The 27,845-nt window shown below is 34.7% G+C and overlaps 1 long non-coding RNA gene across 1 annotated transcript in view; it reads left to right on the top strand.

Annotated features, from left to right (window-relative positions):
• The window catches only part of LOC309656162, a 177,372-nt gene extending 150,942 nt beyond the window's left edge, over nucleotides 1–26,430 (top strand). Inside the window, exon 2 of the long non-coding RNA XR_014261192.1 lies at nucleotides 26,089–26,430. This is a non-coding gene — a long non-coding RNA (uncharacterized lncRNA). The remainder of the gene's footprint in view (nucleotides 1–26,088) is intronic.
• Nucleotides 26,431–27,845: the final 1,415 nt, after the last annotated feature.

Here is a 27,845-nt window from a genome sequence, read left to right as displayed (position 1 = left end):
AGAATCCATTCCATGCCTCTCTCCTAGATTCTGATGGCAGACTCCAATCCATAACAGTCCTTGGCTTAGAGCTGCATTGTTCCAATCTCTGCCTCTTTCTTTATATGGCCTTCTTTACTGTGTCTCTTCTGTCTCTCCCTATGAGGACATCAGTCATTAAACTTAGGGCATACCCTATCCCAGTATGACCTCATCATAACTGGATGATATCTGCAAACTCTATTTCCAAATGAGGTAATAGGGGTTATGTCTTGAATATATCTTTTGAGGAGACACAGTTCAACCCAGTACATTATTTAAGTTTTCCTACGAGTTGATGGCACTAGCTGCTTCTACTCCGAATAAGGTGATCTTGGTGGTAGCTCTCTGTTTACCTTTCTCTCCAGACTTTAGGGTGGCAGTTTGCCTCATGATCTTAGTTGTCTTATGGGTAAAAGACAAGTCATTGGTTTCAGTTTTTTCAGCTTTTTTCTAACTGTAATACTGAAGTGACTATTTCCAAGTTTCTTAAATATAAGGACTGAAACCAAAAGTTTGTATCACCTTATTGACTAATCCATACTAAAGGCTCAGTAATAATTGTTGAATAAATAGAAAATAAATGAATAAATGTATGAATTATCTATTATTTTAGACTTATTTTCTATATAGATTTTTTAAAGTCTATATAATTTTACTTCAACAATAAGATCTCAAACCCTCTTCTCCATCTACTTATTTCTTAGTTTTCATTAGATCTTAATAGCAAAAATATTCATATTATTCCCAGGTGAAGTATTTAAATGTTCAGTTTATCAATTTTTTTCTGTAAAAATTGATGATTGTTACTGACACAAATATTTTCTAGTGATTGTTCTTTCTTTTTTGCTTAGTTGTTTTACTTTGATTTTTTTACTTTGTTTTCTTTTGTCAGAAGATAGAAAGAGTGGGGGCCAAGAACAAGATCAAAGTGATTAGAAAATAGTGGATCTTTCTTTTTTCTTAAATCTGGAGGTGTTCTCTACAATGCTTATGTTTAAACAAAAAGCTCTATATAAATATCTATAGCAGTTTTATTCCTAATAATCCCAAACCAAAAACATCCCAGGTGACTTTCAATAGGTGAATGTTTAAACTGTTACATATGCATACTTTGGAATAATACTCTGCAATACAGGAATAAACTACTGATACACATTCATGATAAACTTCATGAGTGAATCTCCAAAGAATTTGCTGAGAACAAATAGCAAATATCAAAAGGTTACATTTCATTCATACAGCATTCTTAAAATGACAAATTTATGGAAATGGAAAACACAAAGTCATGGCCAGGGATCAGAGTCTGGAGTTGGGTGGGAGAGAGAGTTGAGGAGAAGAGATGTGAGTTTGGCTGTAAAAGAGCAACATGAAATGATCCTTGTTTTGATGGAATTATTCTGTATTTGGACTGTCAATACCTGGTTGAGATATTATACTATTGTTTTGCAAGATGTTACCATTAGGGAGACTGGGTAAAGTGTACATGGACATCTCTGTATTATTTTTTACACCTGCATGTGAATCTACAAATATCTAAATTTTTTAAAATTTAATTTTTAAAAATGGGCTTATCACAATATCTTTGTTTAAATTGTCAAATTGCGTTTTACAATTGAAGCACTAACATGTTTCTTAAATAATTGAAGTACTACCATGTTTCTTAGTTTTAAAATCATTAACTAGTAAATGAGGCATATCTTGTTCAATTCCTTTGTATTTCTCTTTTGAAAGTTTGTGTACTTTATGATAGTAGAGGTAATACTTTCCTACTGTAAAACAATTTATAACATAGACAGGTATAATGAATTATCCTCTTTACATCAGCCTCATCTTTTTCATTCTTTTTTACTATAATGGAGTTAGTTCTTTTCTTGAAATGAAGCTGGTCATTTTTCTTATGCTTTGTATCCTTCATTTTTTTCTACTTTTCAGTATCTTTGAGCTGTCAGTTAACCCTTTATCTTTAAACTTCTACATAATCTTATTTTGTTTCCATTAGCAATTACATATGCTCAATTCAGTCCAGTTTAAAACACCAAGTCAAAACAAAATGACACTTTCAAAGTTACTTTCCCCCTCTCTGCATCTGATTCTTTCCTTTTACCAAATTCCGTTTACTTCTGTACTACAATATAATTTCTATCCTTAAATTTCCACAGATGTTGCAATCATTAAATGCACCAATAACCTCAGTGTTGTCAAAAGTATACACAAAAGATTCTACCAATTAAAATTTTCATTATCAGAGTCATTGCTTCCTTATTCCCAAGGTAGCACTAAGCACATTATATTTTGTATTTAATCAAAAGAAGGTACATTTGGTATTTAATCAAAAGAAAGTGAAACTAATAATACTTAAGATTTAGGATGCTTTAGTTACACTGTAAGAAGCACTAGCAATGTATTCACATTTTTGTGTATTTTGGACGGTTTTGGAAAGTAAGATTTTTATTGTAAAAGTTTAACACTTTGGTCTTTTCACACTTTAAATTGCTCTCATTTACAATTCCCTTTCTTTCGAGTGATATCGGCATGGTCTCTGACATTTCCTGGATCTAGATAAGGGGGTGTTGAGTTTGGCCGTAGTAGGAAATATTTATGTGTTTCATAGTTGCCTTTGTAAGTCATTCTGATATAGGAATGACTTCCATCTTCTATCTCCCTCTGTGCCAATACATTAGATATCATGACAAGATATACCTTATTGAAATATAAAAGAGTCTGTGATACACAATCCCAAAATATATCCCCCAAAGAAAAACTTGAAATCAGTAAAGCCAAAAGCTAATCTTTGGAAAATTCCTTAAGTAATCACATGTGAAAAGTCGTAAGCAGAATGTTTGGTTCTCTTTGAAGCATGGTCCAACCAGAAGTTTTCTCCTGACAAGAATATAGGAAGAAGTGATCAAAGATTATGCATCCAAACCTTTAGAGAAAACCGTGTTTGAATGGTGTGTCAAGCAGTTTATTACTACAAACAATGTTGTTTTTCTGGATATTTTCAAGTTTGTGGTAATTTAGAGACTTTTTTCTTAAATTCTAATTGTAGTGATTTTTTAAAAATTCTAAATGGGCACTTATTATGTGAATTTGTACTTTTAATTGTGTATTCTTTTTTAAAAACAGCAACCAAAATTTTAAATACTCAGTTTTCACAAAATCTGGAGCTACCACTGTTTATTCCAGTGCTCATTTATACTTCACAGATGGTACATGGTTATAGAGTATCACATCTCAGCTGCCTGCCATGCCTTATTTTAGAGCACATGGCTCCTCCTCTGAGCTGATGATTCCAACTAGACATCCTTGGTCTAACCTCTCATATGCATGCACATATATATGTACAGCCTTTTTGCTTGTATGTTTGGGGGGCACAAAAGTACCCCCAAAATGGCTATACCATTCTCATTCCAGCAGCTGGCAAATATTTCTTGATACTTCACATCTATCTTCCAGATTTTTCCCCATACTAGGTATAAAATCATGTATCATTTTAACTTGCATTCTTAATGCATGTTTATGCATCTCTTCATGTGCTTGTTGGACTTCCACATTTGTTTTTCTGTATATATCTGTTGCCTATTTTTACAATGAGGTTGCTGTCTTTTTATTTCTGGTTTGAGTGTATTATTAGTGTATTCTAGGTATTTGATTTTTTTTCCTTAGGCACTACATATAATCTCTCATTCTATCACCTATGTATTCACTTTATCTATGGTATCTTTCTTTGTACAAAATCCTCTAATTAAGGTATTTTTTAAAATAAAAGGACAGGCTACAGATGGAGCCCATTCATAGGACTTTAGAATAAGTAGCTTTATAAGAATTAGCACTGCTGAGCTGTCTTCTTGGTGTAACTCGGAGACATTTCTACTAGGCTAATTTCTAATTCAGGATCATATTCCCCATTTTCAGGCATTAAGTCTGATGAATTTTAAGACAGAGGCTGCTATTCAATCAGGCCTTGTTTGGACCGGTTCATAGGAGGGCTAGTATCTGAGTGAAGTTCACTTAAACTTCCTTAGCCTCTGCTACCATAAGTACAGTGCTCAGGAGACTAGAAGTTCCCCGTTGGGTTCTGTGTGAGGCCAAATTAGTTCAGATGAACTTATTCCTAGAGATTTGTTAAATCTGATATTTTTGAATTTTTAAAACCTAGATAGTTTAGAAACACTTTTTTATTCATATTGTACAACTTAAAAAGTTATGAATCTGAGTGGCATTTTCATACACTCTTAATACTCAGTTTAAAAAGGAGACCATATGAGCCTATCCTTATTGCTCTTATAAATGTATCACATTTTCCATGGCTTTTTATCTCCCTTATTGTATCATTTTTCCTTCCAGTTTTATTGAGATATAATAACATATGGCACTGCATAAGTTTAAGGTGTACAGCATAATTATTTGACTTACATACCTCATGAAATGATTATCACAAGTTTAGTGAACATCCATTATTTATATAGATATAAAATTAGAAAAAATGTGTGTGCAATGAGAACACTTAGGATTTACTCTGTTAACAAATTTATTATATAACATACAGCAGTGTTTAAATGTGTATAAATATAAATTATATTTATCATGTTGTATATAACATCCCTAGTACTTACTTATAAGTGGAAGTTTGTAGTACATTTTGACTGACTTCATCCAATTCCCCCTCCCCCCAGCTTCCACCTCTGGTAATCACAAATCTGATGTCTTTTTCTATGAATTTGTGTGTATGTTTGGTTGTTTGTGACTATAATTATCCTACAACACTATGATAGTTCCTGTTACATAACATAGTGATTTGTTTTATACATTTCAAAATAATCACCAAGATAAATCGTTATGTCACCATACAAAGATATTAGTTATTGACTAAATTCCCCACACTGTACATTTCATAACTGTGACTCATTTGATGTGGAACTGGAAGTTTGTACCTTTTATTCTCCCTCACCTATTTCTTCCCTCCCCCCATCCCATCTCTGGCAACCACCTGTTTGTTCTCTGTATCTATAACTCTATTTCTGTTTTGTTATATATGATCATTTGTTTTGTTTTTTAGACTCCACATATAAGTGAAATCATACAGTATTTGTCTTTCTCTGCCTGACTTATTTCATTGAGCATAATACCCTCTAGGTCCATCCATGTTGTCCCAAAAGGCAAGGTTTCATTTCTTTTATGGCTAATATTCCATTATATGTGTAAATTACATCTTCTTCATTCATCTATTGATGGGCCATTTGGGTTGCTTCCGTATTTTGCTATTGTAAATAATGCTGCAGAGCACATAGGGGTACATACATCTTTTTGAATTAGAATTTTCATTTTCTTTGGATAATACCCAGGAGTGGAATTGCTGGATTTTATTGTAGTTCTATTTTTAATTTTTTGAGGAACCTCCATACTGTTTGCCATAGTGGCTGCACCAATTTACATTCCCATCATCAGTGCATGAGGGTTCCCTTTTCTCCACGTCCTCATCAACACTTGTTATTTGTTGAGAATAGCCATTCTAATAGGTTTGAGGTGATATCTCATTGTGGTTTTGGTTTGAATTTTCCTGATGATAGTGATATTGAGCATCTTTTCATGTGCCTGTTGGCCATCTGTGTGTTTTCTTTGTACAAATGTCTATTCAGATCATCTGCCTATTTTTTAATTGGGTTGTTCGTTTCTTGTGTTTTATGAGTTCTTTTTATATTTTGAATATTAACCCCTTATCAATCAGATATATAGTTTGCAAATACCTTCTCCCATTTAGTAGGTGGCCTTTTCATTTTGTTGATATTTTCATTAGCTGTGCAAAACCCTTTTTAGTTTGATGAAGTCCCATTTGTTTATTTTTGCTTTTGTTTCCCTTGCCTGAAGAGACATATCCCCAAAAATATTATTAAGACCTATGTCAAAGAGTTCTGCCTATGTTTTCTTCCAGAAGTTCTATGGTTTCAGGTCTTACATTTAAGTTTTTATTTTTGTATATGGTATGAGAGTTGTCCAGTTTGATTCTTTTGCATGTAGCTGTACAGTTTTCCCAACACCAAGTATTGAAGAGGTAATCTTTTGCCTATTGTATATTCTTGACTCCTTTGCTCTAGATTAATTGCCCATGTAAGTTTAGGTTCATCTCTGGGCTCTCTATTCTGTTTCCATGGCTTTTACTGCCTGTTTTTCTAGTACAAAAAACATTGTTTTCTAATATCATCAACCTATTAGGTATGACTTTATAATAATCTATGATAAATTTTGACAGTAGAGACCTCAAAGATGAATCAATCTCTATCTCAAATGCTTCAAGATATTTTAGCAAATTCAATATAAAATAATGAGTCACACTTCTTCCTCATCTTTTCACCTAGATACTTAACACATTTAACATTGATAAAGTTTTTAAATATTGTGGATGCTAAAATTATTATTTTATGGACTACTAATTTAACATTAAGTGATTGCAATTTCTAAGGATATGAAAGAAAGGATAATGAATAGAAGGTGAGTACTTATTCATATACCACAGCAGAGAGGAAGAATTCCTATAGCTACTGGGTGTATTTGTGTGTGATGAACACACAAAAATGGAATAACCTTGGCTTGTAGTTTATTATTAACAAAGCAACATATACAGCATGACAATAAATGAGAGGCTGGTATTTATTACATAGTAATCTAGCACATAATTAGTGCTGGCTGTTCCAATGATGCCTCTCAATCACTCTGTAATACATCATTAAGTTTATGTTGTAGATAAGAAAATGAAAGCTTAGAAAGTTTAAATGATGGGTCTAAAGTTACACAAGTGGTTAGAGAGAAAGTCAGGGTATTACCCAATTAAGACTATATACCACACTGCCTCTAGGTAACATGATGTTAATGCAGTCCTAAGAGGAGAGAAAATTGTGAGTTATGCATTCAATCATATATAATCATTTTTCTTTTTCCTTATTGGAGGCATCAGAGAAAAATGATTATTCAGAACAGTCATTTCAAGTATATTAAACTAAGACTAGGCAAATATATTTCTCTTTTTAAAAAGAGGTATCTCTAAATAATACATTTATAAGCAATTTATATAACTGTATCAACCAAAGCTCTATCAGAATTCTTGTGTCAGATTTTTGTTAAGAAAATAAGAAACAAATGCTATGGATAAAAAGAATAAAATTTTTTGGACATTACATAAGTATAAAGGTATTCTAATCTGACTTCTGATTTAGATTTTCTTAAAAGATTAAATTTTAAATAAATAATTGGCATTTTTCATGAATAATTTTATCAGAAATGTTATATACTGTTATACCATAGAAAATATGTAAAGAATCATGTCATTAATTTGATTTTTAATTTGCAACATCTGTTTCAGCCATAAGTATCATTTTCTTTAAGAACAAAAGCTACCAGTTTGTCATCTATTTCTGTGTACTACACCTGAAAAACTGCTTTATGTTTCCCAAAAGGGAGCCCAATTAGCATATCATTCTTTAAGATGCTGCTCCCTAAAACAACCTGTAAAATAGATTAGACATGTGTTTTTGCAAAGTAAATATTATCAAACAGGCCCACAAAAACAAGAGGTAAAAAAAGACAGTCCTAAAAAAAAAACTGGTAATGCTGAGACTACAATTCCTAAAACCTGTCTGGTTAAGCAGCCATTAAAGCACCTGGATATCCCAAGGAGATTGACATAGTGACTAAAGAAAGACTACCTAGGAAAGTTTTGCTCAGTCAGCCAGAGATTTGGCTTTTACTAAATGTACTCTGACATAGAGCAGAAGAAAATCTGAAACACGTTTACGGGATCCAAGTTAAGGCTGCCTAAGCACAGATATGTATGCTTGTTTGAGGCTTTGCAAACTGGCTCAGAATATTGCAAAGCCTTGCCAATACCACCGAGAAAGTCTTCTTTGAAGCAGCAATAGTGTATTGGGCTTAACTAGGCTGCCATAAGCAAAGGGTAAAAAAATATATTTTAGGAAACTATGGATATAGCTCAATTGACAAACAGTTTTTCTGCCAAAAATTCATTTGTAAATTGATCCTTGGAAATCTGAATCTATTTCTCAAAATATATAGCAATGATTAGTGCATCAAAGATAAGCCACAGATGCCTAACTCAATCCTTAAAATATATAAAATATAGTATTGATATTAATGCTTTTTACCCTAGCAGATATTTTTACATGGTTAAATTGTATTCTAAGTTCCAAGTAAGGTTGCCAACAATACATATCACTAGCTGATGATGGACAGACCCACAGAATCCTGCTGGCTGTAGTGGTGATCATCTGGGGCGTACTTGGGTGGACTAGGACCTCAGAGAAAACCAAGCATTGCAGATCCTCTAAGAGCCTGTTAAAAGTTTTCTAAATAGCAATCAATGCTCGTTATAACACTTTATAAGAGAGTTTAATTAAAACATGTGGAATAGCGTTATAAAAATGGGATTATATTTATGATCCTAAAGAATATTGTTTTACTGATGATATTTCTCTATTAATGTTTATTTTTTACAATGGCATTAAATCTTGCTTGGGAAGCTTCTCATATTCGTTAAATCATTATCCACTAGGAGATGTTTCTTAAGATTTTTACAACTGGGAAAAGAAATAACATCTGGCCAAATGATTTCTTTAATTCTCAAATAATTAAATAGGTTTGTCTTTGACACATTAATGTGATTAAATCAAATAATTTTTATAATATAGATCTCTTAATATACACATTTAGAATGTATAAAAAGAAATAGGATATGTGCTTATCTTAATACCAGTATTTATTTAATATGTCGGGTAAGAGCCATTCCCCTAAGTTGCCAGTTCTGAGGAAGAAATAATACTTTCTTAACACTGAGGGAAAGGACTTTTTTACCTCGTTTTTTGGTTAGTTTTTTCCCTCTCTCCTCCTGCGATGTTGTTCTCTTCTACTCTTGCATACTCTGTTCTGACACAGATAATTATATGTTCTGTGCACTGTAATAGGTGTTGAAGAAATAGTGGTAACCAGAGAGGTGCCGCCCCATGACATCAACACCTGACCTCTATTGGAGACAAAAACATATATTAGAAGTGGGATGGGCTTCCCTGGTGGCGCAGTGGTTGAGAATCTGCCTGCCAATGCAGGGCACACGGGTTCGAGCCCCGGTCTGGGAAGATCCCACATGCCGCGGAGCAACTAGGCCCGTGAGCCACAATTACTGAGCCTGCGCGTCTGGAGCCTGTGCTCCACAACAAGAGAGGCCACGATAGTGAGAGGCCCGCGCACCGCGATGAAGAGTGGCCCCCACTTGCCGCAACTAGAGAAAGTCCTAGCACAGAAACGAAGACCCAACACAGCCATAAATAAATAAATAAATAATTAAAAAAGAAAAAAAAAAATTCTCTAAAAAAAAAGAAAGGCCCCTTCTCTAAAAAAAAAAAAAAAAAAAAGAAGTGGGATGATTATTACCACAAACATGAAATATAGGGTATTGTGGAACATATAAAATAAGTTTCTGACTGTAGGTTTATGCCTGAGATAGAGAAATGAGGAAACTTATCATGTTTGGGGAAATTAGGTAGTATACTTAAATTTTTTTTTTAACATCTTTAATTGCTTTACAATGGTGTGTTAGTTTCTGCTGTATAACAAAGTGAATCAGCTATATGTATACATATATCCCCATACTTCCTCCCTCTTGTGTCTCCCTCCCACCCTCCCTATCCCACCTCTCTAGGTGGACACAAAGCACAGAGTTGACCTCCCTGGCCTATGCAGCTGCTTCCCACTAGCTATCTATCTGTTTTACATTTGGTAGTGTATATATGTCCATGCCACTATCTCACTTCATCCCAGCTTACCCTTCCCCCTCCCCATGCCCTCAAGTCCATTCTATATGTCTGTGTCTTTATTCCTGTCCTACCCCTAGGTTCATCAGAACCATTTTTTTAAAATTCTATATATATGTATTAGCATATGGTATTTGTTTTTCTCTTTCTGGCTTACTTCACTCTCTATGACAGAATCTAGGTCCACCCACTTCACTACAAATAACTCAATTTCATTTCTTTTTATGGCTGAGTAATATTCCATTGTATATATGTGCCACATCTTCTTTATCCACTCATCTGTTGATTGATGGGCATTTAGGTTGCTTCCATGTCCTGGCTATTGTAAATAGTGCTGCAATGAACATTGGGGTGCATGTGTCTTTTTGAATTATGGTTTTCTCTGGGTATATGCCCAGTAGTTGGATTGCTGCATCATGTGATAGTTCTATTTTCAGTTTTTTATGGAACCTCCATACTGTTCTCCATAGTGGCTGTATCAATTTACATTCTCATCAACAGTGCAGGAGGGTTCCATTTTCTCCACACCCTCTCCAGCATTTATTGTTTGTAGATTTTTTGATGACGGCCATTCTGTCTGGTGTGAGGTAATACCTCATTGTAGTTTTGATTTGCATTTCTCTAATGATTAGTGATGGATACAAAAACAAGACCCATATATATGCTGTCTACAAGAGACCCACTTCAGACCTAGGAACACATACAGACTGAAAGTGAGGGGATGGAAATAGATATTCCATGCAAATGGAAATCAAAAGAAAGCTGGAGTTGCATTCTCATATCAGACAAAATAGACTTTAAAGACTATTACAAGAGACAAAGAAGGACACTACATAATGATCAAGGGATCGATCCAAGAAGAAGATATAACAACTGTAAATATTTATGCACCCAACATAGGAGCACCTCAATACATAAGGCAAATGTTAACAAACAGCCATAAAAGGGGAAACTGACAGTAACACAATAACAGTAGGGGACTTTTAACACCACAATTTCACCAATGAACAGATCATCCAAAATGAAAATAAATAAGGAAACACAACCTTTAAATGACACATTAAACAAGATGGATTTAATTGATATTTATAGGACATTCCATCCGAAAACAACAGACTACACTTTCTTCTCAAGTGCTCATGGACCATTCTCCAGGATAGATCATATCTTGGGTCACAAATCAAACCTTGGTAAATTTAAGAAAATTGAAATTGTATCAATTATCTTTTCTGACCACAACACTATGAGATTAGATATCAATTATAGGAAAAAATCTGTAAAATATACAAACACATGGAGGCTAAACAATACACTACTAATGAACCAAGAGGTCACTGAAGAAATCAAAGAGGAAATCAAAAAATACCTAGAAACTAATGACAATGAAAACAAGACGACCCAAAACCTATAGTGTATTTAAATTTGATACTCAGTGTTATATACCAATATAATTCCTTGGTTGTTTTGTTTTGTAACAATGTTGTTTTAACTTGAGAGCAATTACAGAGAAAACAAAAAGAATGATTCAGTGTTGGGGATTGACATGACAAAATGATAAAGGAGTTGGATTTTGGGACTCCCAGAAAAGTCTTCCTTTAAAAGTATGTGTACAGTCAACTGTCTGCCTTTCAGGTGATCTGTTATTTACCCCTGTTCACAAGTGTTTTATTCTAGGAAATGTAAAACAAGAGGTGAAGGAAGTAAGTTGGTCTCTAATCCTCTGACTGTGCTTGATCTGCTGTTGCTAGTGCTACCTGTATCTTTTCCTCTTTGTCTCTTCTTGTGTATTTTGTAGACACTTGATGCTTAAACTCTTTTCCTTTAATTCCCTCTTCTATTAGCCCAGGTGCCTGTGGCTGAATATCCACTGCTTTATGACTCAGCCTGTGGCTTGAATTATTTCTCTGTCTTTCACTACTAATGGTTTCCCCCATAAGTGTTCCTTCCTCCTTTAAAAAAAAATCTGTATCTGACCCAGCCTGCCTTGTTGAAATCTTCACTACTTACTGATCTCATTTGACATTTGCCAACTTCTTTCCTATGTGGAACAGATTTTATGCCTTTTTCTCTTCACTTCTGACACCTCAGGGTCAGAATTTGCCATGCCCATAGACTTGTTATAGCCTGCCAACTGTCCTCTCTGCCATCTGGTCTGCCTGTGGGCAGTTTCAATTTAAATCTTCATAGTTTTCTCCACCTTTTAACTTGACGCTTACTAAACTGATTTGGGCTGCTCTTTCACCCTTTAGGCCATAGTCTCCTGTGGTCAGGCTTGTTTCCATTTTAGCCACACTGAATGCCCAGCATTCGACAAATATTTTTGAAAAATTAATTTTCTTCTTTTGCTTTAGATCTCATGTTTATAAAAAATACTTATAATTCTACTCTTAAGCTTCTGCAAGTATGTTTACATTTCATAACACTTTGCTTTTCAGTCATGCATCAGACTCAGTAAGTATTTAAACCAACCTTTCCAAGGAGAAACTATGCTAAAGTTTGTTTTTTAGTTTTTTTTTTTTTTTTTAGTTTTTTAGGTCACACTATGCTTACTTCTGACTTAGCTCCATAAAAATAAAACTCCCTGAGTATTAATAAATTGTATAGCCTTCTTAATAAGACACCTTCACCAAGGCCTCACACATTGTTTATTTTGAATGAGGTGTATCATGCATTCTCAATAGCACAAGATCACTCCTGAGGGAGAAAGTCATTTTGGGTGAGGGTAAAAAAATCTTACTCTTTTTGAGGGAATGAAGAAGATGGTGGAAAAGAGAATGTGGAACTCACCTTCCCCCATGAACACAACAAAAATACATCTACATGTGGAACAATTCTCACTGAAAACTAACTGGAAACTGGCAGAAAGACTCCTGTACAACCAAGGCTATAAGAAAAATCCACACATAATCAGGATGGAAGGGAAGAAAATGATCAAGTCGAGACCTGTGCCCTGGGAGAGGAAAGGGAGAAGATACACAGGCAGAGACCAAACCTGAGAGTGAACAGTGAGAGCCACGGATTGGATGCCCTAGTCCTGGGGTCATACACAGGGGAGACAAGTCCCCTTGGCTGAGGGGAGAATTGCTGAGACTAATTGGAGACCTGTGGAAAGGCTGAACTCTGCTCATGAGGATTGCATGCAAGCTGGCTTACCCCTGAGACTGGTCAGGAAGGGAAAATTGAAACAGCATGGCTGGCTGACTCATTTTTGGTGACCTACTCAGTGTGGGCTCCAGCCCAATCCTAGTGAACCCTCAAGCCCTGCTTATTCCACATCACAGCATGGCATTGGATCTAGGGCTAACATGATTGGGGAGAAAACTCCACCATGGGATACACACACAGAGGCAACTAGGTCCCAAGGCAGAACCTGGGTGGGGCAGCGGTGACCATCCTTGGCATTTACTCAAGCAGTGCATCAGAAACAGCCCAGAACTCTGGAGGTGGCTACTCACCAACAGCTCATGCCCTGGTATACACCAAGAGTCCATGCAGACCCTGCCTGCACTGCAGTGTGATTCCACAACAGTTGAGGGTGATGGAGGTGTGGGGAGTGATTGGCTGTGACAGACAAAGGAGACTTGGACTCAGGACTGTTTCCTAGCAGAGTGAGTGGAAATTGCTGGTGTCTGCACAGGCATTAGAGATGGCACAGACCTCTGTCTGTGGCTGTCACGGGCCAAGAGGCTTCAGGGACCACTTTCTTTGGTGCTCCTCCCCTGTCACAAGGGTCCCACAGCAGGGAGAGGGAAAAGTGCACAATTAAAGAAAACAGAGCCAGCTCAGGCCTGACCCTCAAGGCTTCTGCTATAGCAACTTGGGATCAGACTCCACCCTTGATAGGGCAGTGGTGGCCACTGAGCATAGGAGAAATCCTGCCTCACACACAGTACTAGCTCTAACCCCTCTATCTGCAGTCTTTCTTACTCTCTATCAAGGTGATAGGTGCAGCATACCATGAGGAAAAATGTGAATAGCATCTAAATCAAATCCAGTTCTCCCACCAAAGGCATTGGGCACACACAGTTTGTATAGGGATGCTTCCACATAAGAACACACATTTAAAACCACGATAGGTAACTGTTTCACCTAACTTCATAGAGGCAGAGAAAGTTAAGCAAAATTAAAAGGCAGAGGAACTGATCTCAACTGAAAGACCAAGAGAAAACCCCTGAAAAAATAAAAAATAAAACAGAAATAAACAATTTACCAGATAAAAAATTCAAAGCACTCATAATAAGATTGCTAACTGAATTAGGGAAAAGAATAAGTAAACAAACACAGTGAGAACTTTAACAAGGAATTTGAAAATATGGAAAAGACCCAATCCAAAATATAAACAATTTAATAGCTAAAATAAAAAGCACACTGAAAAGAATGAATAGAAGACTGACTAAGTGGTACAGAAGAAAGCATAAGTGATCTGGGAGCTAGAATAATGGAAATCACCCAATGAGAACAACAAAAAGAAAAACAAATTTTAAAAAATGAAAAGAGATTAGGAGCTCTGTAATAACACTAAGTATACTAACATCAACATCATAGGGGTCCCAAAAGGAGAAGAGAGAGAGAAAGGGATTGAAAATGTATTTGAGGAAATTATGGCTAAACCTTCCCAATCCTGAAGAAGGAAACAGATATCCAGGTACAGAAAGCACAGAGGGTTGGTCCCAAACAAGAGAAACCCAAACAGATCCATGCCAAGACATATTATAATTAAAATGGCAAAAGTTAAAGAATAAAAGAGAATTCTAAAAGCAGCAAGAGAAAAATAAAGACTCATATACAAGGGAATCCCTATAAGTCTATAAGCTGATTTTTCTGCAGAAACTTTCCAGTCCAGAAATTAGTGGCATGATATGTCCAAAGTGCTGAAAGGGAAAAACCTTCAACCTAGGATACTCTATGTAGAAAGATTATCATTTAGAATCAAAAGAGAGATAAAGAACTTCTCAGACAAGCAAAAACTAAAGGAGTTCATCAATATTAAACATACCCTATAAGAAATGTTAAAGGGTCTTCTCTAAGAGGAAAAGAAGTAAGAATCTATAGGAAAGAGAAATCCCATGAGGAAAGGCAAATATATACTAAGGACAGAGGATCAACCATTAATAAGACCTTTTAATAAAGATTAAAAGACAAAAATATTGTAAAAGCAATATAACTAAACAATTAAGGGATAAACATAAAGATATAGAATATGACAGCAAAAACACAAAATGTGGGGAAGGGGAGTAAAAAAATGTAGAACTTTTAGAAAGTGTTTGAGCTTAAATGACAACCAGTTAAAAACAAGTAGATATAATTATAGGTCAACATATATCAACCTCATGGTAACCACAAATCAATAACCTACAATAGATACACAAAAACTGAAAGGGATAGAAGCACACTACTAAAGAAAATAATCATACTGCAAAGGAAGAAACAAAAAGAAGAATGGAGAAGAATTACAAAAACAACCAGAAAACAAGTAATAAAATGGCCATAAGTACACACCTGTAAATAATTACTTGAATTGTCAATGGACTAACTACCTCAATCAAAACACATAGGGTGGCTGATTGGATTAAAAAAACAAGACCCATCTATAGGCTGCCTACAAGAGATTCACTTCAGAGCTAAAGACACACACAAAGTGAGGGGCTGGAAAAAGATATTTCATGTAAGTGGAAATGACAAAAGTGGGGGTAGCAGTACTTAGAAAAAATAGATGTTAAAACAAAGGCTATAACAAAAGACAAAGAAGGGCTTTATATAATGATAAAAGGATCAATATAAGAAGAGGATCTATTCTCATTAACATATATGCACCCAAATACAGGAGCACTTAAATATATAAAGCAAATACTAACAGACATAAAAGGAGAAATTGACAATAATACAATAATAGTAGGTGACTTTAATACCCCACTTACATCAATGGACAGATCATCCAGACAGAAAAATCAGTAAGGCAACAGTGGTCTTAAATGACACAATAGACTGATTGGACTTTATATATATCTACAGGACATTACATACGAAAACACCAGAATACAAATCCTTTTCAAGTGGACATGGAAGGTTTTTCAGGATAGATCACATGCTAGGCCACAAAACAAATTTCAACAAATTTAAGAGGATAGAAATTATATCAAACACTTTTTCTAACCACAACAGTATGAAACTACAAATCAATTATGGAAAGAAAAATGGGAAAAGAACAAACACATGGCAACTAAACAATATTTTGCTAAAAAAAAACCAGTGGGTCAATGAAGAAATCAAAGAGAAAATCAGAAAATACCTTGAGACAAATGAAAATGGAAACACAGATTTCCAAAATCTCTTGGATATAGCAAAAGTAGTCCTAAGAGTGAAGTTTAAAGGGATATAGGCCTTCTTCAAGAAACAAGAAAAATCTCAAATAAACAACCTATCCTACTATCTCAGAGAATTACAAAAAGTAGAACAAAGAAAGCCCAAAATCAGCAGAAGGAAGGAAAGAAATAATAAAGACAGAGACAAATAGAGATGAAAGAAAGAGAGAAAGAAAGAGAGAAAGAAAGAAAGAAAGAGAAAGAAAGAAAGGAAAAGAGAGACAAAGAAAAAGAAAATATCAAAGAATCCAAGAGCTGCTTTTTTAAAAAGATAAACAAAATTGATAAACTTTCAGTCAGGCTCATCAAGAAGAAGAGACAAGATGCAAATAAAGAAAATAAAATATGAAAGAGGAGAAATAACAACTGATACCACAGAGATACAAAAATCATTAAAATAATAATACAGACAGTTATATGTCAACAAATTGGACAACCTGGAAGAAACGGACAAATCTTTTTGAAACATACAACCTGCCAGGACTGAGTCAAGAAGAAAAAGACAATCTGAACATTCCAATCACTATAGTGAAATTGAATTTGTAATTTAAAAACTCCCAGCAAACAAAAGTACAGTAACACATGGCTTCGAAGGGGAATTCTACCAAGCATATAAAGAAGAACTAATACTTATACTTCTCCAACTATTCAAAAAAATTGAGTAGGAGAGAACACTCCCAAATTCATTCTACAACTCCACCATTACCCTCATTACCAAAAGCATACCGAGACACTTCAAAGAATAATAATAATTACAGGCCGATATCATTGATGAATATAGATGCAAATATCCTCAACAAAACGTTAGCAAACCAGATCCAACAATATATAAAAAGAATCATACACCATGATCAATTGGAATTTATTCCAGGGACATAAGAATAGTTCAACATTTGCAAATCAATCAATGTGATACACCACAATAACAAAAGAAAGGATAAAAATCAAATGATCATCTCCATAGATGCAGAAAAATCATTTAACAAAATTCAACATCCATTCATGATTTAAAAACTTTCAGTAAAGTGTGTAGAGATGGGACATATTTCAACATAATAAAAGCCATTTATGACAAACCCACAGCTAACAGCATACCCAACAGTGAAAAGATGAGAGTTTCTGGTAATTCAGGAAAAAGACGAGGGTGCCTACTCTTGCCACTTCTATTTAACATAGTATTGGAAGTCCTAGTCACAGAACTCAGACAAGAAAAAGAAATAAAAAGGCATTCAAATTAGAAGGGTAGAGGGAAAAGTGTCACTATTTGTAGATGACATGATACTTTATATAGAAAATCCTAAAGTCTCCATCTGAAAGCTAATAGAACTAACAAGTAAATTCAGCAAAGTTGCAGAATTGAAGAAAATATACAGAAATCTGTTACTTTTCTATGTACTAATAATTAACTATCAGAAAGCAAAAGTTAAAAGGAATCCTATTTAAAAATCACATCAGAAAGAGGAAAATACCTAAGAATAAACTCAACCAAGGAGGTGAAGGATCTATCATCTTAAATCTATAAAACATTAATGAAGGAAATTGAGGACGATTCAAAGAAATGGAAAGATATCCCATGTTCTTGGATTAGAAGAATTAATGTCAAAGTGGCCATACTACCCAAAGCAATCAACAGATTTAATGCAATCCCTATCAAAATACCCATGACATTTTTCACAGAACTAGGAAAAATAATCTTAAAATTTACATCAAACCACAAAAGACCATGAATTACCAAGGCAATCTTGAGAAAAAAAGAACAACACTGGAGTATCACCCTCCCAGACTTCAGACTATACTAATATACTACAAAGCTACAGTATTCAAAACAGCATGGTACTGGCACAAAAACAGACACAGCAGATCAATGGAACAGAATAGAGAGCCCAGAAATAAACCTATGCACTTATGTTCAATTAATCTAAGACAAAGGGGAAAAGAATATACAATGGAGAAAAGACAATCTCTTCAATAAGTGGTGCTGGGAAAATTGGACAGCTACATATACAAGAATGAAATTAGAACATTTCCTCACACTGTATGCACAAATAAACTCAAAACATATTAAGGACATAAATGTAAGAACAGAAACTATAGAACTCCTAGAAGAGAATATAGACAGAACATGCTTTGACGTAAATCATAGCAATATATTTTGGAATGTGTCTCTTAAGGCAAAAGAAATAAAAACAAAAGTGAACAAATAGGACCTAATTAAACTTAAGAGCTTTTACACAGCAAAGGAATTCATCAATAAGATGAAAAGACAATCTATGGAATGGGAGAAAATATTTGCAAATGATATGACCAAAAAAGGGTTAATAACCAAAACATATAAACAGCTTATATAACTCAATATAAAAAAAATAGAAATAAAAAAATGGGTAGAAAACCTGAATGGACATTTTCCCAAAGACTTACAGATGGCCAACAGGCACATGAAAGGATGCTTAACATCACTAATTATTAGAGAAATGCAAATCAAAATAATAATGAGATATCACCACAGAGTAACAAATGTTGCAAGGATATGGACAAAAGGGAACACTTGTGCACTTTTGGTGGGAATATAAATTGATGCAGCCACTTTAGAAAACAGTATGGTGGCTCCTCAGAAAACTAAAAATAGAACTACCATATGATCCAGCAACTCAAGCCTAGGTATATATCTGGAAAAATTAAAACCACTAATTCAAAAAGGTAATGTACCTCAATGTTCACAGCAGCATGATTTACAATAACCAAGATATGGAAACAACCCAAGTGTCCATCAACAGAAGAATGGATAAAGAAGAAGTGATATACATATAATAAAATATTAGCCATAAAAAAGAATGAAATTCTGCCATCTGCAGCAACATGGATAGACTTAGAGAATCTTATGCTAAGTGAAATAAGTCAGACAGAGAAAGTTCTGTATGATAACACTTATATGTGGAATCTAAAAAAAAAAAAAATGAATGTACATAGCAAAGCAGAAATAGACTCACAAGTAAACTCACAGATATAGAAAAAACTAATGATTACTTGTGAGAGAGGGAAGTGTAGGAGGGTAAGATAGGAGTATGGGATTAAGAGATACAAACTACTATGTATAAAATAGATAAGCAACAAGGATATATTTTACAGCACAGGGAATTATAGCCATTATTTTGTGATAACTTTTAATAGGGTATAATCTATAAGAATACTGCATCACTATGTTGTACAGCTGAAACTAATATCCTGTAAGTCAACTATACCTCAATAGAAAATGAATACAATAAAATAAAATAGGAAAAAGTTGTACTCATTTTATATATAATGCACAGACATTTATACAGTACATAACAAATATATAGTATATTTGTGATGCTAACATTTCATGGAGGTGATTAGGGAAAAAATGCTTAAAATGGCTCCTTGTGGAGGGTGATAATGAAAAAAATGTTGAGAAACACTGGTAAACAAAGGTAAGAAAGAGCTTCATATCTGCTTTGCAGAAACATCCAAGTCAACAGGTAAAACTTACCAGGGATTGACTCCTTTAAGAAGTGACATCTTTTGAACAAATTGTAAGCACAGCCTCTAAAATGATATGGTAGTCACAGAGGAACATAGTCAAGAAATACTTCCTGGATTACCAACTTCTTTCAAACTTGAAAAATGTCTTTCAATGTATTATTTTCTGACAATCTTTCAAGTTTTTAATTATTTTTCCAATCAACTACATCAAATAAATAGCCATTTATACACACATAACCTTTTTGCACTAATGCCATATTACTTTTTAAACATATATAGTTATGTCAAGAACTTATTTTAGTTTGAAGGTGCAAAATCAAATTCAAAGAGATATCTCTGCTGTCTCATGAATCACAAATTCATTTAGTCACAGCTACTTCTAAGAGCAAACTATTTTCTCTAGAAATAATCCATTTCAGGTACAGCCAACTTAGCACAACCCTCATAGGCCCTATATACTCTTAATAAGTGAACACTGTTCACATCTCAAGTGCAATCAGAGGCATGACACCAACATTTGAAAATACATTCTTTGGATTGATGACTTACATTAGCTTCACCATCCCTAACCTTCCCCTCCATTGCAAATGACTTTCTCTATTGTGCCAATCAGGTCAACATACTTCAATACTTGTAATCTTGGAATTCTAGAACACTAAAATTTTATATTTATTTCTTTGGCATTCCTATTACTTGTTAAATACAATCAATCAAGTGATATATTCTAAAATCTCATCCACTTGATCTTCTGGTAACATTTGACAGATTTTGTTATTCCTTAAAATTTCTGATTTTTGGTACATTTTGTGGTACAGTAAGTCCCTACATATGAACAAGTTCCATTCTGAGAGCACATTTGTAAGTCCAATTTGTTCGTAAGTCCAACAAAGTTAGCCTAAGTACCCAACTGACACAGTCGGCTATATAGTACTGTACTGTAATAGGTTTATAATACCTTTCACACAAATAATACATAAAAAACAAACACAAAAAGTAAAGAAAACATTTCTAATCTTACAGTACAGTACCTTGAAAAGCACACTAGTACCAGCCACATCACTGCTGCTTTTACTCTTGCTTCAGACATCCTGAGCTTGAGATAAAGATACTATACTACTGTACTCTATACAGTACTGTAAAGTACACAAAAGCATAACCACTTGTAGAGGATGCACGTGCGTGACAATGTACGCCTGACACATGAACTAACTTACGTGACTGGACATGGGAACACACGTTTGCATCTTTGAAAGTTTGCAACTTGAAGGTTCGTATGTAGGAGACTTACTGTACTGCATTTTCCAGATTCTTCTTTGACCAATCTGAGTTCTCTTTTGAATTCCCTTTCCTTAGCCCTTCTGTTCTAAGCACATGTTTCTGTCTGTAGACATTCTCATCAACTTCCATGAGTTCACTGTGTAATGTACCAAACTATATTAATGTGCAAGTTGCCAGGTATACAAAGATAGACTAAATATAGTTCTGCCTTCTAGAAGCTCTGTTAACATCTTTCCTAAACGTCATACATATATTTCCAACATGATTTTAGAAATATTCACTTTCAAGCTCTGTGAACATCTCAAGCTTACTATATACAAACTTGAATTTTTTTGACCCTAAAACATACTCTTCTTCCTTGGTAAATGTCACAGTATCCACCATAACAACTATATAGTTAACTTTCTCTCCTGTTTCTTCCTTAAACCTCAAATAGAATCAGAGAGAAAATTCAATTTCAACCAGTTTCAAATCCTGGTTTCTCCACTTATAACTTGTGTGGTCTTTAACAGGACAAATAAAATCCTTGTATCTCAATTCCCTTATTGATACAATGAAAATGTACTCTAAATAATAGAATTCTGTAAGAATTACTTAAACATGTGAAGAGCATAACACATAGCATGTACTGAATGCATTTTTGTTTTCTCTTCCCCCAAATATTTCTCCTTTTCTCATGTCACTGACATAGACTATATTTTTATTCAGTGCCATCTGGATATTCTGGGACAGATTTACATGCCTCTATTCTCTGTCAATATTTATCTAAACACCACAATGTTATCTAATTAATTATTCTGCTGAAAGCTTTCCAGAATTTTCAATTGCCCACAAGAAAAATGTTAATTCCCATGACATACCAAATAAGAATCTTTATCACATCTTATATACTTCTGTATATGACCAGTAGAGTACAATTTTAGGCTTACAGCAGATATTTGCCAAATGTTTTCAGGTTTTGCTTACCTCCCTTTTTAAAAACTTGTGTATAAAGTCCATGATTAATGCTTTGTAGATATTACTGAGATTTGAAAGGGGGCTATTATATGCAAGCTAACGTTGATTTAAGAATTCCTAGAGGGATGGAGTCAAGATGGCTAGGAGGACGTGGAATTCACATCTCCTCACAACTAGGACACTTACCAGGCACTGGTGGGGGACAACAGACAACTAAGGGGATGGGGGGACCCCCAGGGACCAGTTGTTTCAATTATAGTTTTATTTTTCCTAATATAGTTTTTATATTTCAAATTTTATTTTGTTTCTTATTCTTTGATATTGTACTGCTGCTTTTTTCTTCCTTCCTTTTTTTTTTTTTTTTTTTTTTTACCATGCCACAAAGCTTGCAAGATCTTGTTTTCCAGGCCAGAGGGCGTGCCCAAGCACCTGTGCTGGGAGCTCTGAGTTCAAAAAGCTGGACTAACAGAGAAACTCAGACTCCAGTAAATATTAATCGGAGTGAGGCCTCCTGGAAGTCCTCATCTCAGCACCAAGACCCGGCTCTATCCAAATGCATACAAACTCCAGTGCTGGACATCTCAGGCCAAACAAACATTAAGACAGGAATACAGCACCACACATTGAAAAGAGAGAAAAAAAAAAAGAAGAAACGAAAAAAAAATATGTCACAGACAAAGAAGCAAGGTAAAAACCTACAAGACCAAATAAATGAAGATGAAATAGGCAACCTACCTGAAAAAGAATTCAGAGTAAGAATACTAAAGATGATCCCAAATCTCGGAAACAGAATGGAGAAAATACAAGAAACGTTTACCAAGGACCTAGAAGAAGTAAAGAGCAAACAAATGGTGATGAACAACACAATTACTGAAATTAAAAATATTCTAGAAGGAATCAAGAGCAGAATAACTGAGGCAGAAAAACGGATAAGTCAGCTGGAAGATTAAATGGTGGAAATAAATGCCAGAGAGCAGAATAAAGAAAAAAGAATGAAAAGAATTGAGGACAGTCTCAGAGATTTCTGGGACAACATTAAACACACCAACATTTGAATTATAGGGGTCCCAGAAGAAGAAGAGAAAAAGAAAGGGTCTGAGAAAATATTTGAAGTGATTATAGTCAAAAACTGCCCTAACATGGGAAAGGAAATAGTCAATCAAGTCCAGGAAGCACAGAAAGTACCATACAGGATAAACCCAAAGAAAAACATGGCGAGACACATAATAATGAAACTATCAAAAAATAGTTACAAAGAAAAAATATTAAAAGCAGCAAGGGGAAAGCAACAAGTAATATACAAGGGAATACCCATAAGGTTAACAGCTGATTTTTCAGCAGCAACTCTGCAAGCCTGAAGGGAGTGGCAGGACATATTTAAAGTGATGAAAGGGAAAAACCTACAACCAAGATTACTCTACCCAGCAAGGATATCATTCAGATTCGACAGAGGAATTAAAACCTTTTCAGACAAGAAAAAGCAAAGAGCATTCAGCACCACAAAACCAGCTTTACAACAAATGCTAAAAGAACTTCTCAAGGCAGGAAACACAAGAGAAGGAAAACACCTACAAAAACAAACCCCAAAACAACACCCCCCCAAAAAATGGTAAAAGGAACATACATATTGATAATTACCTTAAGTGTAAATGGATTAAATGCTCGAACCAAAAGACATAGACAGGTTGAATGGATACAAAAACAAGACCCATACATTTGCTGTCTAAAAGAGACCCACTTCAGACCTAGGGACACATACAGACTGAAAGTGAGGGGATGGAAAAAGATATTCCATGCAAATGGGAATCAAAAGAAAGCTGGAATAGCAATCCTCATATCAGACAAAATAGACTTTAAAATAAAGACTATTATAAGAGACAAAGAAGAACACTACATAATGATCAAGGGATAAGTCCAAGAAGAAGATAAAACAATTGTAAATATTTATGCACCCAAAATAGGAGCACCTCGATACATAAAGCAAATGCTAAGAGCCATAAAAGGGGAAATCCATAGTAACAAAATAATAGTAGGGGACCTTAACAACCCACTTTCACCAATGGACAGATCATCCAAAATGAAAATATATAAGGAAACACAAGCTTTAAATGACACATTAAACAAGATGGACTTAATTGATATTTATAGGACATTCCATCCAAAAACAACAGAATACACTTTTTTCTCAACTGCTCATGGAACATTCTCCAGGATACACCATATTTTGGGTCACAAATCAAACCGTGGTAAATTTAAGAAAATTGAAATTGTATCAAGTATCTTTTCTGACAACAATGCTTTGAGGCTAGATATCAATTACAGGAAAAGAGCTGTAAAAAGTACAAACACATGGAGGCTAAACAATACGCTGCAAAATAACCAAGAGATCACTGAAGAAATCAAAGAGGAAATCAAAAAATACCTAGAAACAAATGACAATGAAAACACAACAACCTTAAACCTATGGGATACACCAAAAGCAGTTCTAAGAGGGAAGTTTATAGCAATACAATCCTACCTTAAGAAACAGGAAACATCTCAACTAAACCACCTAACCTTACACCTAAAGTAATTAGAGAAAAAAGAACACAACCCCAAAGTTAGCAGAAGGAAAGAAATCATAAAGATCAGTTCAGAAATAAATGAAAAAGAAATGAAGGAAACAATAGCAAAGATCAATAAAACTAAAAGCTGGTTCTTTGAGAAGAAAAAAAAAATTGATAAACCATTAGCCAGACTCCTCAAGAAAAAAAGGGAGAAGACTCAAATCAACAGAATTAGAAATGAAAAAGGAGACAACTGACACTGCAGAAATACAAAGGATCATGAGAGATTACTACAAGCAACTATATGCCAATAAAACGGACAACCTGGAAGAAACGGACAAATTCTTAGAAAAGTACAACATTCCGAGACTGAACCAGGAAGAAATGGAAAATATAAACAGACGAATCACAAGCACTAAAATTGAAACTGTGATTACAAATTTTCCAACAAACAAAAGCCCAGGACCAGATGGCTTCAGGGGCGAATTCTATCAAACATTTAGAGAAAAGCTAACACCTATCTTTCTCAAACTCTTCAAAAATATAGCAGAGGGCAGAACACTCCTAAACTCATTCTATGAGGCCACCATCAGCCTGATACAAAAACAAGAGAAAGATGTCACACACAAAAAAAGTACAGGCCAATATCTCTGATGAACATAGAAGCAAAAATCCTCAACAAAATACTAGCACACAGAATCCAACAGCACATTAAAAGGATCTTACACCATGATCAAGTGGTGTTTATCCGAGGAATACAAGGATTCTTCAATATACACAAATTAATCAATGTGATACACCATATTAAAAAAATGAAGGATAAAAAACATATGATAATCTCAATAGATGAAGAAAAAGCTTTGGACAAAATTCAACACCAAATTATGATAAAAACTCTCCAGAAAGTAGGCATAAAGGGAACTTACCTCAACATAATAAAGGCCATATATGACAAACCTGCAGCCAACATCGTTCTCAATGTTGAAAAACTGAAACCATTTCCTCTAAGATCAGGAACAAGACAAGGTTGCACACTCTCACCACTATTATTCAACATAGTTTTGGAAGGTTTAGCCAATCAGAGAAGAAAAAGAAATAAAAGGAATCCAAATTGGAAAAGACAAAGTAAAACTGTCACTGTTTGCAGATGACATGATACTATACATAGAGAATCCTAAAGATGCTACCAGAAAACTACTAGAGCTAATCAATGAATTTGGTAAAGTAGCAGGATACAAAATTAATGCACAGAAATCTTTTGCATTCCTATACACTAATGATGAGAAATTGGAAAGAGAAATTAAGGAAACACTCCCATTTACCATTGCAACAAAAAGAATAAAATACTTAGGAATAAACCTGCCTAAGGAGACAAAATACCTGTATGCTGAAAACTATAAGAAACTGATGAAAGAAATTAAAGATGATACAAACAGATGGAGAGATATACCATGTTCTTAGATTGGAAAAATCAACTTTATGAAAATGATTATACTACCCAAAGCAATCTACAGATTCAATGCAATCCCTATCAAACTACCAATGGCATTTTTCACAGAAGTAGAACAAAAAATTTCACAATATGTATGGAAAAACAATGAATAGCCAAGGAAATCTTGAGAAAAGAAAAACGGAGCTGGAGGAATCAGGCTCCCTGACTTCAGACTATACTACAAGCTACAGTGATCAAAACAGTATGGTACTGGCCCAAAAACAGAAATACAGATCAATGGAAAAGAATAGAAAGCCCAGAGTTAACCCCACACACATATGGTCACCTTATCTTTGATAAAGGAGGCAAGCATATACAATCAAGGAAAGACTGCCTCTACAATAAATGGTGTTGGGAAAACTGGATAGCTACATGTAAAAGAATGAAATTAGAACACTTTCTAACATCATACACAAAAGTAAATTCAAAATGGATTAAAGACCTAAATGTAAGAACAGACACTGTAAAACTCTTAGAGGAAAACATGGCAGAACACTCTATGACATAATTCACAGCAAGATCCTTTTTGACCCACCTCCTAGAGAAATGGAAATAAAAACTAAAATAAACAAATGGGACCTAACGAAACTTAAAAACTTTTGCACAGCAAAGGAAAACATAAACAAGACGAAAAGAGAACCCTCAGAATGGGAGAACATATTTGCAAATGAAGCAACTGACAAAGGATTAATCTCCATTATATACAGCAGCTCAATATCAAAAAACAAAGAACCCAATCCAAATATGGGCAGAAGACCTAAATAGACATTTCTCCAAAGAAGATATACAGATTGCCAACAAACACATGAAAAGATGTTCAACATCACTAATCATTAGAGAAATGCAAATCAATACTACAATGAGATATCACCTCACACCAGTCAGAATGGGCATCATCACAAAATCTACAAACAGTAAATGCTGGAGAGTGTGTGGAGAAAAGGGAACTCTCTTGCACTGTTGGTGAGAATGTAAATTGATACAGCCACTATGGAGAACAGTATGGAGGTTCCTTAAGAAACTAAAAATAGAACTACCCATATGACCCAGCAATCCCACTACTGGGCATATGCCCTGAGAAAACCATAATTCAAAAAGAGTCATGTACCACAGTGTTCACTGTAGCACTATTTACAATAGCCAGGACATGGATGCAACCTAAGTGTCCATCGACAGATGAATGGATAACGAATATGTGTCACATATATACAATGGAATATTACTCAGCCATAAAAAGAAACGAAATTGAGTCATTTGTAGTGAGGTGGATGGACCTAGAGTCCGTCACACAGAGTGAGGTAAGTCAGAAAGAGTAAACCAATACCATATGCTAACACATATATATGGAATTTTAAAAAAATGGTTCTGATGAACCTAGGAGTAGGACAGGAATAAAGACACAGATGTAGAGAATGAAGAGGACACAGGGAGGGGGAAGGGTAAGCTAGAATGAAGTGACAGAGTAACACTGACCCTACCAATGTAAAATAGATAGCCAGTGGGAAGCAATTGCATAGCACAGGGAGATCAGCTTGGTGCTTTGCGACCACCTAGAGGGTTGGGATAAAGAGGGTGGGAGGGAGACACAAGAGGGAGAGGATATGGGGATATACGCATGCACATAGCTGATTCACTTTGTTATACAGCAGAAATTAACACAACACTGTAAAGCAAGTATACTCCAATAAAGATGCTAAAGGAAAAAAAAAGAATTCCTAGAGATTGTCACTATGAGTGAAGTAAATCAGACAAAGACAAATATCATATGATATCACTTATTTGTGGAATCTAAAGAAAATGGTACAAATGAACTTATTTACAAAACAGAAATAGTCACAAATGTAGAAAACAAATGTATGGTCACCAGAGG

The sequence above is a fragment of the Balaenoptera physalus genome, assembly GCF_965194825.1.
Source record: "Balaenoptera physalus genome assembly, chromosome: 2".
NCBI lineage: Eukaryota > Metazoa > Chordata > Mammalia > Artiodactyla > Balaenopteridae > Balaenoptera > Balaenoptera physalus.
This window is presented reverse-complemented; position numbering and strand designations above follow the sequence as displayed.